General features: G+C 48.1%; 1 protein-coding gene across 11 annotated transcripts in view; it reads right to left on the bottom strand.

Annotated features, from left to right (window-relative positions):
• HDAC4 (histone deacetylase 4) overlaps nucleotides 1–13,829 on the bottom strand; it is a 172,128-nt gene that overhangs the window by 157,086 nt on the left and 1,213 nt on the right. Inside the window, exon 1 of one of the 11 annotated variants that reach the window (XM_064433406.1) lies at nucleotides 12,615–12,827. The exons of 9 other annotated variants lie outside the window; for them this stretch is intronic. The gene's annotated coding sequence lies outside the window, so the exon portion shown is untranslated. Of the gene's footprint in view, nucleotides 1–6,754; nucleotides 6,889–12,614; nucleotides 12,828–13,829 lie in introns of those variants that run through there. One more of the 11 variants, XM_064433405.1, reaches the window with a different exon arrangement.

The raw sequence follows: 13,829 nt of genomic DNA, 5'->3' as shown, positions 1-13,829 counted from the left end.
AAGCAAGAACTCACAACTTCGCCTTTGAAGTGCAATATAATTTAATTTTATTTGTTGGGAAAACATGTAACCACTCACAGCATCCCTCTGCTGATGGGATCATCCCTCAGGGATGCTCACAGGGCAGTCCTGGGCACTCTGCTCAGCCCTGACTCCTCTGCCAAAGCTGCTGAGACTCCAAGCCTCAGACTCCTGATAACTAAAGGGGCAGGAATCCCCACAGGAAGCCGAAATAAATGTATAATTTTATATTCACAGGGGTTCTACGATTTCCAGTTTAAAATCACAATTAACATTTTCCAGCCACATCCATAGCCAGGATAGGAAACCAAGTAAGTCACCACAAACCTGTAAGTTCCTCTGCTGTACCCCTCTGAACAGGGTTACATTTCTCATGACCAGCATCACCCTATAATAAAAACTAGAATCTTCAGGCAAATATTTTAGTCTTAAAAGCTGACAAGCAAGAAAGGCAAGGAAGGAGCAACTGGCACCTCTCAGGCTTCAGGAGGTTTATTATATATTTATCTGGTTTATAACACCATCAAAACCAAAGAGGAGCAAAAACCTTTAAAGAAGTATCCACAGGTTACCTTGACAAAGGCCAGCAAACTTTTGGGAAATTATTTTCCCAAAGATACTGCTCCCAACATCACAGTGGTTATTTAACTCAGTGTGAAGGAAGAGCTCCATTTACTTAAGGATTTACATTTTATATGGCCCATTTTGCCTGTTTGAACAATGTGAACATAGCAAGGCAAACTGGAATTGTTCTTGGCAATAAGAAAACTGGACTGTAAAGCCACACAAAACATTGGACATATTTCAAGGACTGACACAGTACCTGCCATGGGGGCTTTTTAAGGTATGTTTTACAATACCGTTAGTCACCAGTCAGAAAGGGATTTCAACTCTCTGTCCTCAAGGAAGCCTTAGAGCCCTAACTCAGGGTTTGGATTTGAAGGGACCTTAAAACCCATCTTGTTCCACCCCTGCCATGGGCAGGGACATCTTCCATCATCCCAGGGTGCTCCAAGTGCCCATGTCCAACCTGGCTTTGGGCACTGCCAGGGATCCAGGGGCAGCCACAGCTGCTCTGGGCACCCTGTGCCAGGACCTGCCCACCCTCCCAGGGAACAATTTATTTCCAATACCCCATCCATCCCTGCCCTCTGGCAGTGGGAGCCATTCCCTGTGTCCTGTCCCTCCATCCCTTGTCCCCAGTCCCTCTCCAGCTCTCCTGGAGCCCTTCAGGCCCTGGAAGGGGCTCTGAGCTCTCCCTGGAGTCTTCTCTTGTCCAGGTGAGTGAGCCCTGCCAGCTCTCCCAGCCTGGCTCCAGAGCAGGGGGGCTCCAGCCCTCAGAGCAGCTCCATGGCCTCCTCCGGCCTCTCTCCAGCAGCTCCGGGTCCTTCCTGTGCTGGGCCCCAGGGCTGGGGCAGCTCTGCAGCTGGGGTCACACCTGAGTGGGGCAGAATCCCCTCTTTCCTGCTGGTCTCAGTTCTTTGGATGCAGCCCAGGATTTGGGGGTTTGGGATTTCTAGTCTGCAGAGCACTTTGCTGGGTCATGCTGAGTTTCTCATCCACCAACACCTCCAAGCCCTTTATGGCTTTTCACACTAAACAGCACAGACAGGACACTCCTCCCTGCAACTGGCTCCTCGGTCAGGATGGGAATGAAGCAAAGTAATTTACACCTGCTTTTGTCCCTCTTCAGCCTTTGAAAACATCAAAGCCTACCCTTCATGGTCTTTTATTTGCTTTCCTGGAGCTCGGATTTTGCACCTTTGCCTGCTCCTAAACCTCCTCCTGTAACTTCTGGCTAACAGCTCCAGCCTCTGCACCACGAGAAATTGCTGGGCTTTCCCAGCAGATTGCTGGCAGATAAGCTGCCATTAGCCACCAAAGCTCAGCTCTGCAGGATCTCCTCTCACCTTATCACCTGCTGCTTGGGATACTCTAAAATAAATGAATGGGAAAGAATACAAGGTGAAAACAAAACAAACCCAAAGACTCTGTGTGTAAGCGTGAATCTGGATCTATCCTGTACCTGACAGGAGGTTGCACTGAGCTGGGATTGGTCTTTTCCTCCTGATAACAAGTGACAGGACGGGAGGAAAGCCTCAGGTTGTGCCAGGGGAGGTTCATGCTGGATATTTAGAAAAATTTCTGCGTGGACAGAGTTGTCAGTCCCTGGGCAGCGGCGGAGTCCCCATCCCTGGGATTTAAAAGCCATGTGGATGTGGCACTTGGGTTAATGGCAGTGATGGGGAAACTGCTGGATTTGATGATCTTACAGAACTTTTCCAACCTAAATGATTCTGTGCTTCTATGAACACAATGATTAATAGGTTACATTATGGCAGAGGGGGAAAATGGCCTGACAGGCAATGCCTGCAGCCACCTCCAGCCAAGTGCAGCCCCTTCCTGAGGGAAACCATGCACGGCCTCAGCACCCTCTGACAGACAAACACCTCCTCGGGATGTCAGGCCGCTGAACATTGACATTTCAGCACCAGCTTCACATTCAAGCAAACGGCAGGGCCGCTGCAGAGCAAACAGAGTCCCATTACCTCAGAGCACTCGGCATGCAAAGCACACTGCAGGGCTGGGGCGGGGGGGGGGGGGGGGGAAGGAGATTGCAGGAATTTTTTCCTGAAATGGAATGGGGAGATAAGATCGAGTGAAAAGGAGCAGAGGCTGCTGACATATCTAGACTCCCAGAAGCCAGTAAATATGCAAATGGGCTGCCATTTCTGCCAGTAACACTCAGAACCAACTTTGATTCTGCTAAAACATATCGCATTAAACAAGGGAGATAAGCCCGGCACTGAATCCACACAGAGCAGCTCCCTTAGACCAAGACAGCTTTACTTCTCACTCCAGGAAATCCTGAACAAAGCTTTCTATTCAGAGTCTCCGACTATCACAGTGTTTATGAATAACTTTGGCCATTTACCTTTTAGTAGTCTGATTTGCAAGTGCTATTAGAAACTCTACATAAAGCCATAAACCACCCTGGAAAAGCTGCATCCATCCAGTCCCAGTGACAAACCCTTCCCCAAACCAGGACAGGGCTTGCTGCCCCGAAGCCACAAACAGCAAATTTCACACGAGATGTCAGAGAGGAGAAAAAGAAAGGGTGCACTGAGTGTGCATCCCTGGAGACAGATTACAGAGCAAGAACTGAAGCTGATGTGACCTGATAGCGATGATAAACTCAGGAGATGATAAAGGCATTCCCTGGACATCCACCCAGAGCTTGTCCTTGGGGTTTGGACAGACACACCACGCAGAAACATGGACACATGAAAATATTAAATACAGACATGATTTGTTCTCATGTACATGAAGTATATTCGTGTGAAATAAACAGATGTATACTCAAACACCAGAGGCAAAGAAAGCATTTCTTATTTTCACTCCATTTTATCTGCCTACCACCTCTGAATCAGCAAGATGAGCTCAAAGGCCAGTGCTGGCTCTAGTCTGAGGTATGTATTTTGCACATTGCTAAACAAAAGCAATAGCAGCTCTGCCCTGCCACAGCAGGGGCTGAACTCAGCCTCAATAACTAATTCCATTCGATGAGGCTGTTCCCTAAGAGAGGGAAAGCAGCACAACCTGCAGCCCTCCTCGGCAGCCCTTGGCTGCTCTCCTGAGACTCCAGCACACAGGCAAGAGTATCCAGAACTTCAAGCAAACAATAAAATCCAGACCTTTGCGGGCTGAATAAGCCTCCCACATGTGGCACAATACAACAGGAACAATTTCCCTAGCAAAGCCAGGGAGATGAAAGCTCCAGCTCTCCAGGAGCAGGACCTGCAGGCAGCAGGGAGGCAGCAGGAAGTCCCAGGAGCAGGAACGATACTCAGACCTGTGGCAAACACAGCAGAGAGCAATCCAACAGGAGGTGGCTGGAGAAGGCTCCCAGTGCAGCAGGAAGGTTATGACAAAGCAGGTTTGCTGGCAGGAGGAGAAGCAGAGACATGGACAGGGCTGAGAGACCCTGCTGCAGGAGAGAAGAGCCACGGGAGGAGGGAACAGCCCAGCAGCTGTTCCAGGGAACACCTGTGCCCTCCTGAGCTCAGTCCATGCCCCTTCCAGCCCAGCACTGCCCTGGCAGAACAGTGGGACCTGGCCTGTGCTTGCCTGGGTTTCACAGCCACACTCGCTGGCTGGCTCCAGCATGTGCTCAGAACTCCCTTATCCCTTTCCCGAGGCTGCCATAATTCCCATTTTAGCTGCCAGTACTGGGAAGGAGCCTCAGAGCTATATGCTGAGGCCCTGGAATTTAAATATACGATAACACTGTAAATAAAAGGAAACAAATTCCTTAAGGAAAACCTTTTCACATGCCAGATCAGTTCCCAATAGTAACTGCTCTGCTTTGACAAGAGATAAATATTTACAGTCTGAAACAGAGAACACCTTGTGTTGCAATACTGGAACACAAACCTTGTCAGTCCCAGTATCCTGAAGAGAGGGTTTTGATATTCTAAAGAAAAAAAAATTAGAAATAAACCCTCAAGCTGAGCACTTAGAAGCACACACACATTATTGTGCTCATTTACCCCACCAAAACAAAAACCTGAAGGTAGTCACACAAAGAAATCATCAAACATGCTGAATCCAGAACAGATTTTCTCAAAAGGAGACCTCATCCCCCAGGGAATGTAGACAGTTTACAGCAAAAGTCTAAATTATTGCCAAAAATATGCTGCTTTTATTTATTTATTTATTTAAATATAGTCTAAGTTGCTCCTCTTAGACATTCCGCCAGCGAATGCAGACACTGAAGATTTTTCCTACTGGAGCAAAAAGGCAGCAAGGAGGATCAGATGTCCATATCCAGCTCCTTGCACTGGGGCATCCCACAGCAGGAATGCCCTCAGGAAGAGGGAAGAGAAAGGCCAACAGCTAAAGCCTGAGCTATCCCTGCAGTTCCAGCATGACTCCCAACCTCTGGGTTGGAAGGATCCTTCCAGCTAAGGAAAGAATGTGGGGAATGTCATTCATACTGGTACTTGGGAAGATCCAGGCATGGGAAGTGCACAATGGCTGGATATCCCTGTCTGAGGAGGGAGACAAGCCTGCTGGAAGGAGATGCTCTCATTTCTGCCCAGCTCAGGTTGCTCAGGTTCGCTGCCATTTTAAATGAGCTGAACACCTCATTAAACATGAGTGCTTTTTTTTCTGCACTGTCTGAGCAGCCCAAACAGCAGTTTCTGAGAGGACCTGCACGAGGCCAGCCTGGCTGAGCAGGATTTCCTATCTGAGGTGCAATTTTCCTCACCCAACTGCTGTTGGGGCTTTTATGGCCCGCTCCCTTTGAAGTGGGGCAGCCAGAAGAGTTCAATGTCTACCTGCCACGCTCAGTTCCCTCACTTCCTGCTCCCCTTCCCAGGGAATTACTCCCCTGGGCAGCACTGTCCTGCCTTGGCCTGGCTGCTGCTGCTCCACAATCCCATCCCTGCAGTCAGCCAAGCCTTATGTTCCATGCTCAAGTTCTCCATTTGCTCCCCTGCTTCCAGCATCCCTGCACAGCAGTTTATTTTTAGCCCAGCATTTTTAGAGCAAAGCCCAGAAGCAGCACACTTTCAGTGCCAAACAGAATTCAGCTGTGACTCTAATGCTGTCAGCTGACAGGAGGACACTTGGCTTTGGTGGCCACACAACACTGGGGTGACTCTGTGGCTGCCACCCAGGACCATTGCTGGTCCCTGTGGGCTCTCCCAGCTGCACACACCAGTGGCCCTGGGCTGCCACACAGGATGGTGACTCTGCCACTCCCCGGGCAGCTCCTTCCAAAGCCTGACAACTCTTTCAGGGGAGAAATTCCTCCTGACGTCTACCCCAAATGCTGGGACACAGAACTGTGCTGGCCCAGGAGAGCCCAGAGCCTCCCCCTTGCAGGTCCACACGAATGTTTGCAGTTTGAGGTCACCACTCACAGCCAGATCAAGGCAAAGGGGAGATCCCTGCTGGCTTTACCAGGTGCTGGATCAAGCCCTTAACCACCAATACAGACAAGGAGACGTGCCCCAATGTAGAAAGTGATGCTCCTGCCCGGGTTTATCATCAGCTTTCTGGGGTCAGAGGTGGTTTTCAAGTTCTAAATACTAATATTTGCCCTCTTTTGACTATAGCTTGTTGTTTCAGTGCAATTATAGAATAACAGAATCAGATCCAGCAGGTACCACCACCACCTTCTTCTGTTGACAGAACACAATTTAGTAGAGGCAACAGCAGTAAGAGACACCCAGTCACAGCAACTGAAATGAACAAAACCATGTAATCTGTGTAAATCCACCCAAAATCTTCAGGGATGACTCAGAAAATTGCACAGTAAAAGGCTTTTCTAGTCTCAACAGCTCACAGAATGTCCTCCTGAACAAGACTGCAATGACAAGGCCATCTTCTCCAAGGCATAAAGCAGCCGGGGACAGAGCCACACTCTGCCCTGAAATCACATCAAGCCTTTTTGCCCACTGACCCAGAAGTCTCCAGCTTTTCTGCAGGTTCGATAATTTATAACACAAAACCTCAGACTGCTTTTTCCTGTCACAAGCTGATGGTTTTTGCAAAGCTTCAAGCAGGAAGTGTTTTTCCTAATGCTAAATATTTCATTCACTTGTTATGATTAAGCCCATCCTCAAAGCCTCCATCTGAGGCTGAAAAGGGATGAACAAGGGGATGAAGAGAAGCCTGACAAGGAGAGGCAAACACAGCCCCCAAGGAAGCATTAGGTACCTACCATGTACAACTAGAATAAATACTCCTTTCTAGTCCTCTCCCTTCTCCTTTGATCATGCTTCCAGGTCAATATCTTGTGAGAGGCAGTCCTGACTCAATTGTATCCTTCAGCCTCCACCAGGCTCTGACAGCAGGTATCAGCTGTGGAAATAAATAAGTAAAGAACATTTCCTCCCAACCAAAGCCCTGCTATTTGACTCAGAGTAATTTATTTTATTTATTTTTTTCCCATGCATCAAGTAGTGAGGAAGAACCCCTTTGCACAGGGAGCAAAGACAGGCTGAGCTTTGCAACAACCCAACAGACACCCTGCTCACATTCATGGAATGATTAAGGTTGGAAAAAACCTCTAGGACCATAGAGTGCAACCATTAACTCAGCCAGGTCCGTTTCTTTCCCTGCCCCTGAAGATGCTCCAACAGCACAAACCACACTCAAACTGCACCATCTCCCTGGGACGGCAGCAGGAAGCTGCACTTCACTTTCTTAAAAACATGCCAGCCTTCATCCCCTCCAGCAAGACTTCCACAAGAAACATGATCCAGGTTCCTCTGAGTTATTCTGAAGCATTCTGCGCTGCCTTTTTCCCCAGGCAGGCTGAAGAAATAAGCCAGGCTTCCCAGCAGGACGCACACCCCGCCGTGCTGCACAAGGCCAGCTCGGTGTCACCATCCTGGGGACCTCGCTCCTGCTGTGCCTGGACAGGTCCCCTCTCCTGACTCACCCACAGCACTGGGGACAGCAATTTCTTTTTATTGCAAGTCTCTGCTGGCTGGAGAAAATGACTGCTTTCACTGGAAGAGATGAGTCCCACACATGCAGTGCTGTAAAACACAACCCAGCGTGCAGGAAAACTCGGTTTTACCCAGGGATTCTTCCTTCAGGACCCATCTGACAGACAGGCTGCACATAGCTCTTCCCTTTCCAGTGCTCCTGGGAATTCCATGATCTTTGCATCCCTGTCTGTCTGCAGCTAGACCCACTGCATCCAAAGTCAAGGCCAACAGCCCATCATCCATCTCACCCCCCCTCCTTCCAAACCAGGGCTCACAGTTACCTGCCTACTCCTCCCTGCCCTCAGCTCCCAAGGCCAGAGCTCACAGACTCTTCCAGTTTGCACAATCCTCGTTGCTATAAAGGTGTGAAAAATGCAATTTTGCCCCATTCTTGTGCACATTATTTGAGCAGAGGAGCAAACCTCACCACTCCACACGCACATGGACCTGCAGCAGAAGGCAGCCCATGTTTTTGGCTCTCCAGCAGAAGTACCTGTATTGAGGACTTTACCAGAATCCACCACAAACAGTAGCAAGGACTAGGTAACTGTAGCTCCCACGGGGGAAAATGTAACCTTTCAAATGCTTTGAAAAATACTCCTGAGAATTTCTTGGGAACAGCACACACCAGGATTAATTCCTTATTTCAGGCTCACATTGAGCACCCTCTCCTTGGAGATGAAATTTTGTCAACACAACCCCAAAACCAACCTGAGCATTATTTTCCCTGAGCAAATGCAACATAAGCTGTTGGAGCACATCAGGAAAATCCAGGCAGGAGAAGGATGTGACAGCCCAGTTATGAGTAACTGCTATTCCTCAAAGTGCAGTTAACACAAATTCTATCAGCAAACCAATGCTCACGTGACAAATGGAAGTTCATTTTACATGGAACAAGACACAGTGTACTAATGCTCCCAGAATTTAACTGTAATTAAGTCTCACTGACAGACACCTCATTAAAGCGCCACTTCTCCAGAAAAATTAATAAAGTGAATTATTTCCTACGTGTGAAATATCAGGGTTTTTCACTGCTCATGAAAGATACGTGGAGTTCAGTTCAGCTGGATGTCACTGCTCCCCGAATGAAGGAGTGACATGCTTAAAAAGACATTTAAAACAACACATTGCTGTGCTGCCAAAACCCAGGCCGAGATGCTCAGCCCCTGAACTAAAACCCCTGAAATACAATTCTTCTTCCAGCAGATACCGACAGATAGATACACAGATAGATTAAATAACTGGCTTGTTATTAGAAAACCAAACTAAATTAAGATAACCTAATTTTGGCCAAACTAAAAAAAAAAAAGGATTCTCATGACCCAAAGATCCAGTTTTCAAATTGCAACTTTTTGGGGTTTAAATGCGTCTTATGTGATGAACAAAGGTTCAGCCACTGACGAGGAGGGCAGAGGGCTGAGTGTGCCCAGGACCACGAGCCAACGCACATTCCTCTGCACTGGGAGATGGCTCTTTGAGGCACACTTTAATCAAACTTCTCTGAGGTAATAACCAATACAAAATGAGCTAAAAAACATGGAGCTGATCGAGATGTGCCCAGTAATGAATGCCTGAGTTTTCAGAAGGGAAGGCCAAGCTGCAATTCCTTGCAAAGGAAAAACCACAGAAGCTTTCCAAGAGATTTTACAGTCCTTTTCTAATTGTTCCCTTTTTCAACATCATTATGCAACCTCCGTGTGCTTTCCTGCTTCTCTACCCCCCTTTATTTCACCCATTCTCCCCCCACCAACTTCTTCTAAATGCTCTGAGGCAGCTCCTTTAAGACAGCCAGAAATACAGTGCAGATTTTTCTCTCCTCCTCCTCCTCCTCTCAGTTTAAACTGCCCAAATCTTTCCGGTGAAGAAGCATTGCCCAAAATCTGCTCACTATTCAAGCAGCCCTGGCAATGACAAGCAGCACTTCATGAATCATCTGTTATATATTGCCTTATCAACACGGTCCACTGCAGGAGAAAGTAAACCTGGCCCACTTTGGGCTTGTGCACAACACAATCAAAATGCAAGTGGCATTAATTACAGGAGGGCTCTGAGGAGTTCCCTCATCCAAGGATCCAATATAGGCTATATATATACATACATATATATATATATACACATATATATAAGTATTTGAGACAACCTAAGTTGACCCAAAATGCTAACAGCCATTTCCTCCCCCATCACACCCATCTTTTACTTTAATATTTTAAAAGACTGTTTACCCTTTTTACTGGTTACCAATATTGCTACATTTCTAATTATTAAAGCATTAGTGTTTCTGCTGCTTGTCAGCTTCAGCTATTTGAGGCAAACACACATATTTTTATAGGTTTTTCCCTGCAAGCTCAGCAGGAGAGGGGAACCTTGCACTGCTCTGTTACCTTGCATGGCTCTGGAGCATTGGCATGCTTGGACCTGGGGAAGCTGGAAGCAAAGGTAAATGAAAGGGAGAAGCTATCCACGAGGCTCAAAACTGAAAAGCAATTGTGAATTCAGTGACAAGACAAATCTCATTGGCTTCTCTGCCCAGTGAAACACATCCTTACAAAAGCACAAACTCAAGGGGTTCCAGCAGGACTGATAAAATCTAAACCCACGTAGACTTGTTAGCAGGATTGAAAAAGATGATGGAAAAGTGATGGCAAAACTGAAAACAAGCTAAAGGTGAACTGGAAGAGCAACGAAGTAGAATGTGATACCACTGAAGAAGCCAGCAAGAAGAATACTTGCCAAATATTTAACAAATGTCATTACCAGTGGCCCAATAAAATGTTCAATTAATATTTCCTTGTGGTTTGGGACAAGCTCTGCCATTTGAAACAGGCCAGCAACAGATGCCACTGAGCAAACAAACTTCTTTGTGTATACTCAACCACGGGTACAAGATGAGTGAAATACAGTCCCAAGAGCTGGGGTTCATATTTTTTTATATATAAATATAAATACACAATGCCAAGGAGTGCACAAACACTTCTTTAGCTGGAGAAGGACACCAAAGAAGCATTTTAACCCCAAGATTAAGCTGGCACAGCTGAGCAGTGAGCACTCAAGTTCTCAAACCCTGAAGGGAGCATCACTTAGCCCACGCTGACCCAGGGTAACCTCAACAGCACATGGGGACAGCTGGTTACAGTGACCTTACAAAGGCACAGTGTGGCATACCAGCATGAGGGAATGCTGGAAGATGAAGGAAAACTCCTGAAATATTTGATTTATTCCCATCTTACGTAATTATGGGCAAGTTTTAGTCTCAACACTTTGTTTGCAAGGAGTTTGGGCACTTCATGTATAGAAAGTCTGCAGCTTCCCCTGATTTGAAACCTGCAAATGAACCTCGAGGACAAGTTTCAAGTACCACAGCAAGTCTCTGGATCACAGATACACCTTAAGCTGCTTTAAAAGGTCTATTCCCAAGAAAGCACAAAGCATTTGAAAGAGAGATAAAGAGAGCAAACTGAGCCAAACCCACAGGCAATTTCAACCTTTGTTTCGAACAAGTCCTGCTCCTCACCCCTGCAGTCCCACGGAGGGGTTTAAGGTTGAAGACTCAACAACAGCTTTTCAGCAGGTTATAAACAGGCAGCTCCCGTGCTTCCACCTCTGCCCATGGGAGAAGGGTGGGCAGGCCCTGGCACAGGGTGCCCAGAGCAGCTGGGGCTGCCCCTGGATCCCTGGCTGTGCCAAGGCCAGGTTGGACTGGAGCTTGGAGCAACCTGGGATAGTGGAAGGTGTCCCTGACCATGGCAGGGGTGGGATGGGATGGGCTTTAAGGTCCCTCCCAACCCCAACCATTCCATGATTGTATGGCCAGGAGAAGAAGAGGCACTGACCATGGGGCTGCAGTCACTCTGCTCAAGCTGCTGCTCTCCAGGAGTGGGCAAACCACGAGGCTGGCACGTCACAAGCTGGTGCTGAAAGCAGAACAACCTGACAACTTGGGCAAAGCCTCCACCAAAAATCATCCCTCAGCTAACACAGGTCCATGGGATGTGCAAACCTTCCCAGTCCAGATGCTCCAAGGGCTCAAGAAGCAGTCTGCAGTTCAAGCCCTTAAAGATTTGAGCAAAACATGTTTCTTCAAGACGACCCAGTGCCATCTGCTCCTACCCAAATATCTCCTACCAGGTCCTGCTACCAGGTAACCTCTTCAGGAGTTCATCAATCCCCAGGTGTCTGTAAACATATCACCACCAGTTTAAGAAAAACACCTCATTCTTGTATTTACCTTTTTTCTTGCATTTTCCTGCTGTTACTGCACTGCTGTTTTTGATCTTTTCTGCATTACTGGGATGTTGCCTGTGAAACATAAGCACAGCAGAGAGTTGCATCTTCACCAGCACAAAGATTATGCAAGAAACTATCCTTACTGTTTTCATTTACTCTTGGAATGGTTTGGGTGAAAAGGAACCTTAAAGGCCCTGCTATGGGCAGGGACAACTTCCCCTATCCCAGGTTGCTCCAAGCCCTCTCCAACCTGGCCTTTCTTTATTTTCCTGGTGATTCACCATCAAAAGGCAAGCAAGAAAGTGAAACTAATTTCCACTATGGAGGCCACTGGCATCCCACATCAGGACCTGTTATGTCCCGCCCTGGACACTCCCTGGGCTCCTCAAGAACCTGGTAACACATCAGGCAGTTCTCCTCTGTTTAGGATAGTCCCTTTAGGAAATTTTAGGAGGTGGCAGCACACAGACACAGGCTGCCCACCCAACATCTCCTCCCAGGGGAATACAAGCTTTTCATGCCACACGTGTGCCTTCCTTCCACGCCTCCATCCCGCTGAGCAAATGACAAAATCTTCTGGTGTTCTGAGCTGGTTTTCAAAATGCTTTCTCTAATCTGTCTCCCTTCTAAAACTAAGTCCTGAAGCAAAACAAACAAAAGGGTGGAAAAGTTAAAATTGTGAAGATTTAAAGATATTTTTTTCCTAAGTTTAGACCACCAAGGGCAGAGCTTAATACCAACACCGGGAATCTGTCAGATGCACATGCCATCCAAGGACAGAGGGAAAAAGCAGAGAATCCTGGAAAGCTGCATCTTCCACATTTCACTTTACCCAGAAAATCTGCAGTCACTAAAACTTACTCTAACTGGGTGGCATTTTACATTTCCAAATGTAATTGAGTGAGCGTGTTGCCATGGCGACAGCAGGGTTCTGCAATAACTTTGTTGCCTTGTAATTGCTGTATATTTGTATACAAGCAGCTGAGCTTTCTTTAATTCAATGCCCTCAACTCTTCCAGCGAGGCTGCGGAGCGACGGCGGCAGCTTTTTAGGCTGAGAACTCCGAACAGCGGTGCTGGAAACATCAGAAACAATTAAAACTCAGCGCCGCGACCGACCGCATTACACACACACACACAAAAAACACCCCACCAGGAAACCCGGCCAAGAACCAGATTATTATATAAACTTCAGAGCTCCTTAGCTTTTAAAAATGTTGCCGTTGCAACGACAACAACAACAACAAGCAAGAAAGAAAAGCACAATTCAGATAATTAACTCCAGGTAGATTTGGCAACGAGCGAAGCACTTTGAGGGCAGGGAATAAATGCAGCACGAGCCCCATTTATTGGCAGGGCAAAACACCAGCAAACCGAAACGCCTTGGCCAGGGGATTATTCACTGGCTGTGGCTCCCGGGGCCAGGATAAGGCTTGCTCCATCTCCCCGGCCTCCAAGCAGCGCTGTGAGGACCAGGGGATGCAGCTGCAGGGAACGAGCACGGCTCCGAGCTGCCTGGTGGGAAAGAAGCGGCAAGACGGGAGAGAGCCAGTGCCTCGCCGCACGCCCCATCCCAGGGTTTTACAAGGCGTTTTCACACCCTGAATCCACCCACACCTTCCCGACACGGATCCCCACTCCTTGGGAGCGCTTTCAGAGCTGTAATCCAGCCCGGAATATGAGGCAAGGCTGGAACACGAAATCCTCCCGTACGGGCGTTCGCGGCGGCGAGCCCGATTTATGCAAAGCTGCCAAAACAGCCTATGGACAGGCAAAAACCCCACGGAAAGCGGCACCTTCCCCTGCCGCGGAGTGGGCGCACCGCACACCATTACGCAAGGGCTCCCAGCGAAAGGCAGGGGAAGGTGCTGCTTTCCCTTCCCCTCCAGCCGCTGCCCAGCGCCGAGCACTGACAGCGCCGAATTATTGTTATGTAAATCCATCTGCTCCGCCGAGCTGCCACCAGCACGGTCTGGGCACCATTTCGGGGCAGCGCGGAGCATCCCCCCTGACGGATCGCTGCAGCACAGCCCACGGCGGCTGCCGGGCAGCAGCTCCCTGCGCCGGCCCCCAGCCC

This window comes from Passer domesticus, chromosome 10, assembly GCF_036417665.1.
Source record: "Passer domesticus isolate bPasDom1 chromosome 10, bPasDom1.hap1, whole genome shotgun sequence".
NCBI classification, from domain to species: Eukaryota; Metazoa; Chordata; class Aves; order Passeriformes; family Passeridae; genus Passer; species Passer domesticus.
The sequence above is the reverse complement of the archived record's forward strand: the minus strand, read 5'-3'. Positions and strand labels throughout refer to the sequence as shown.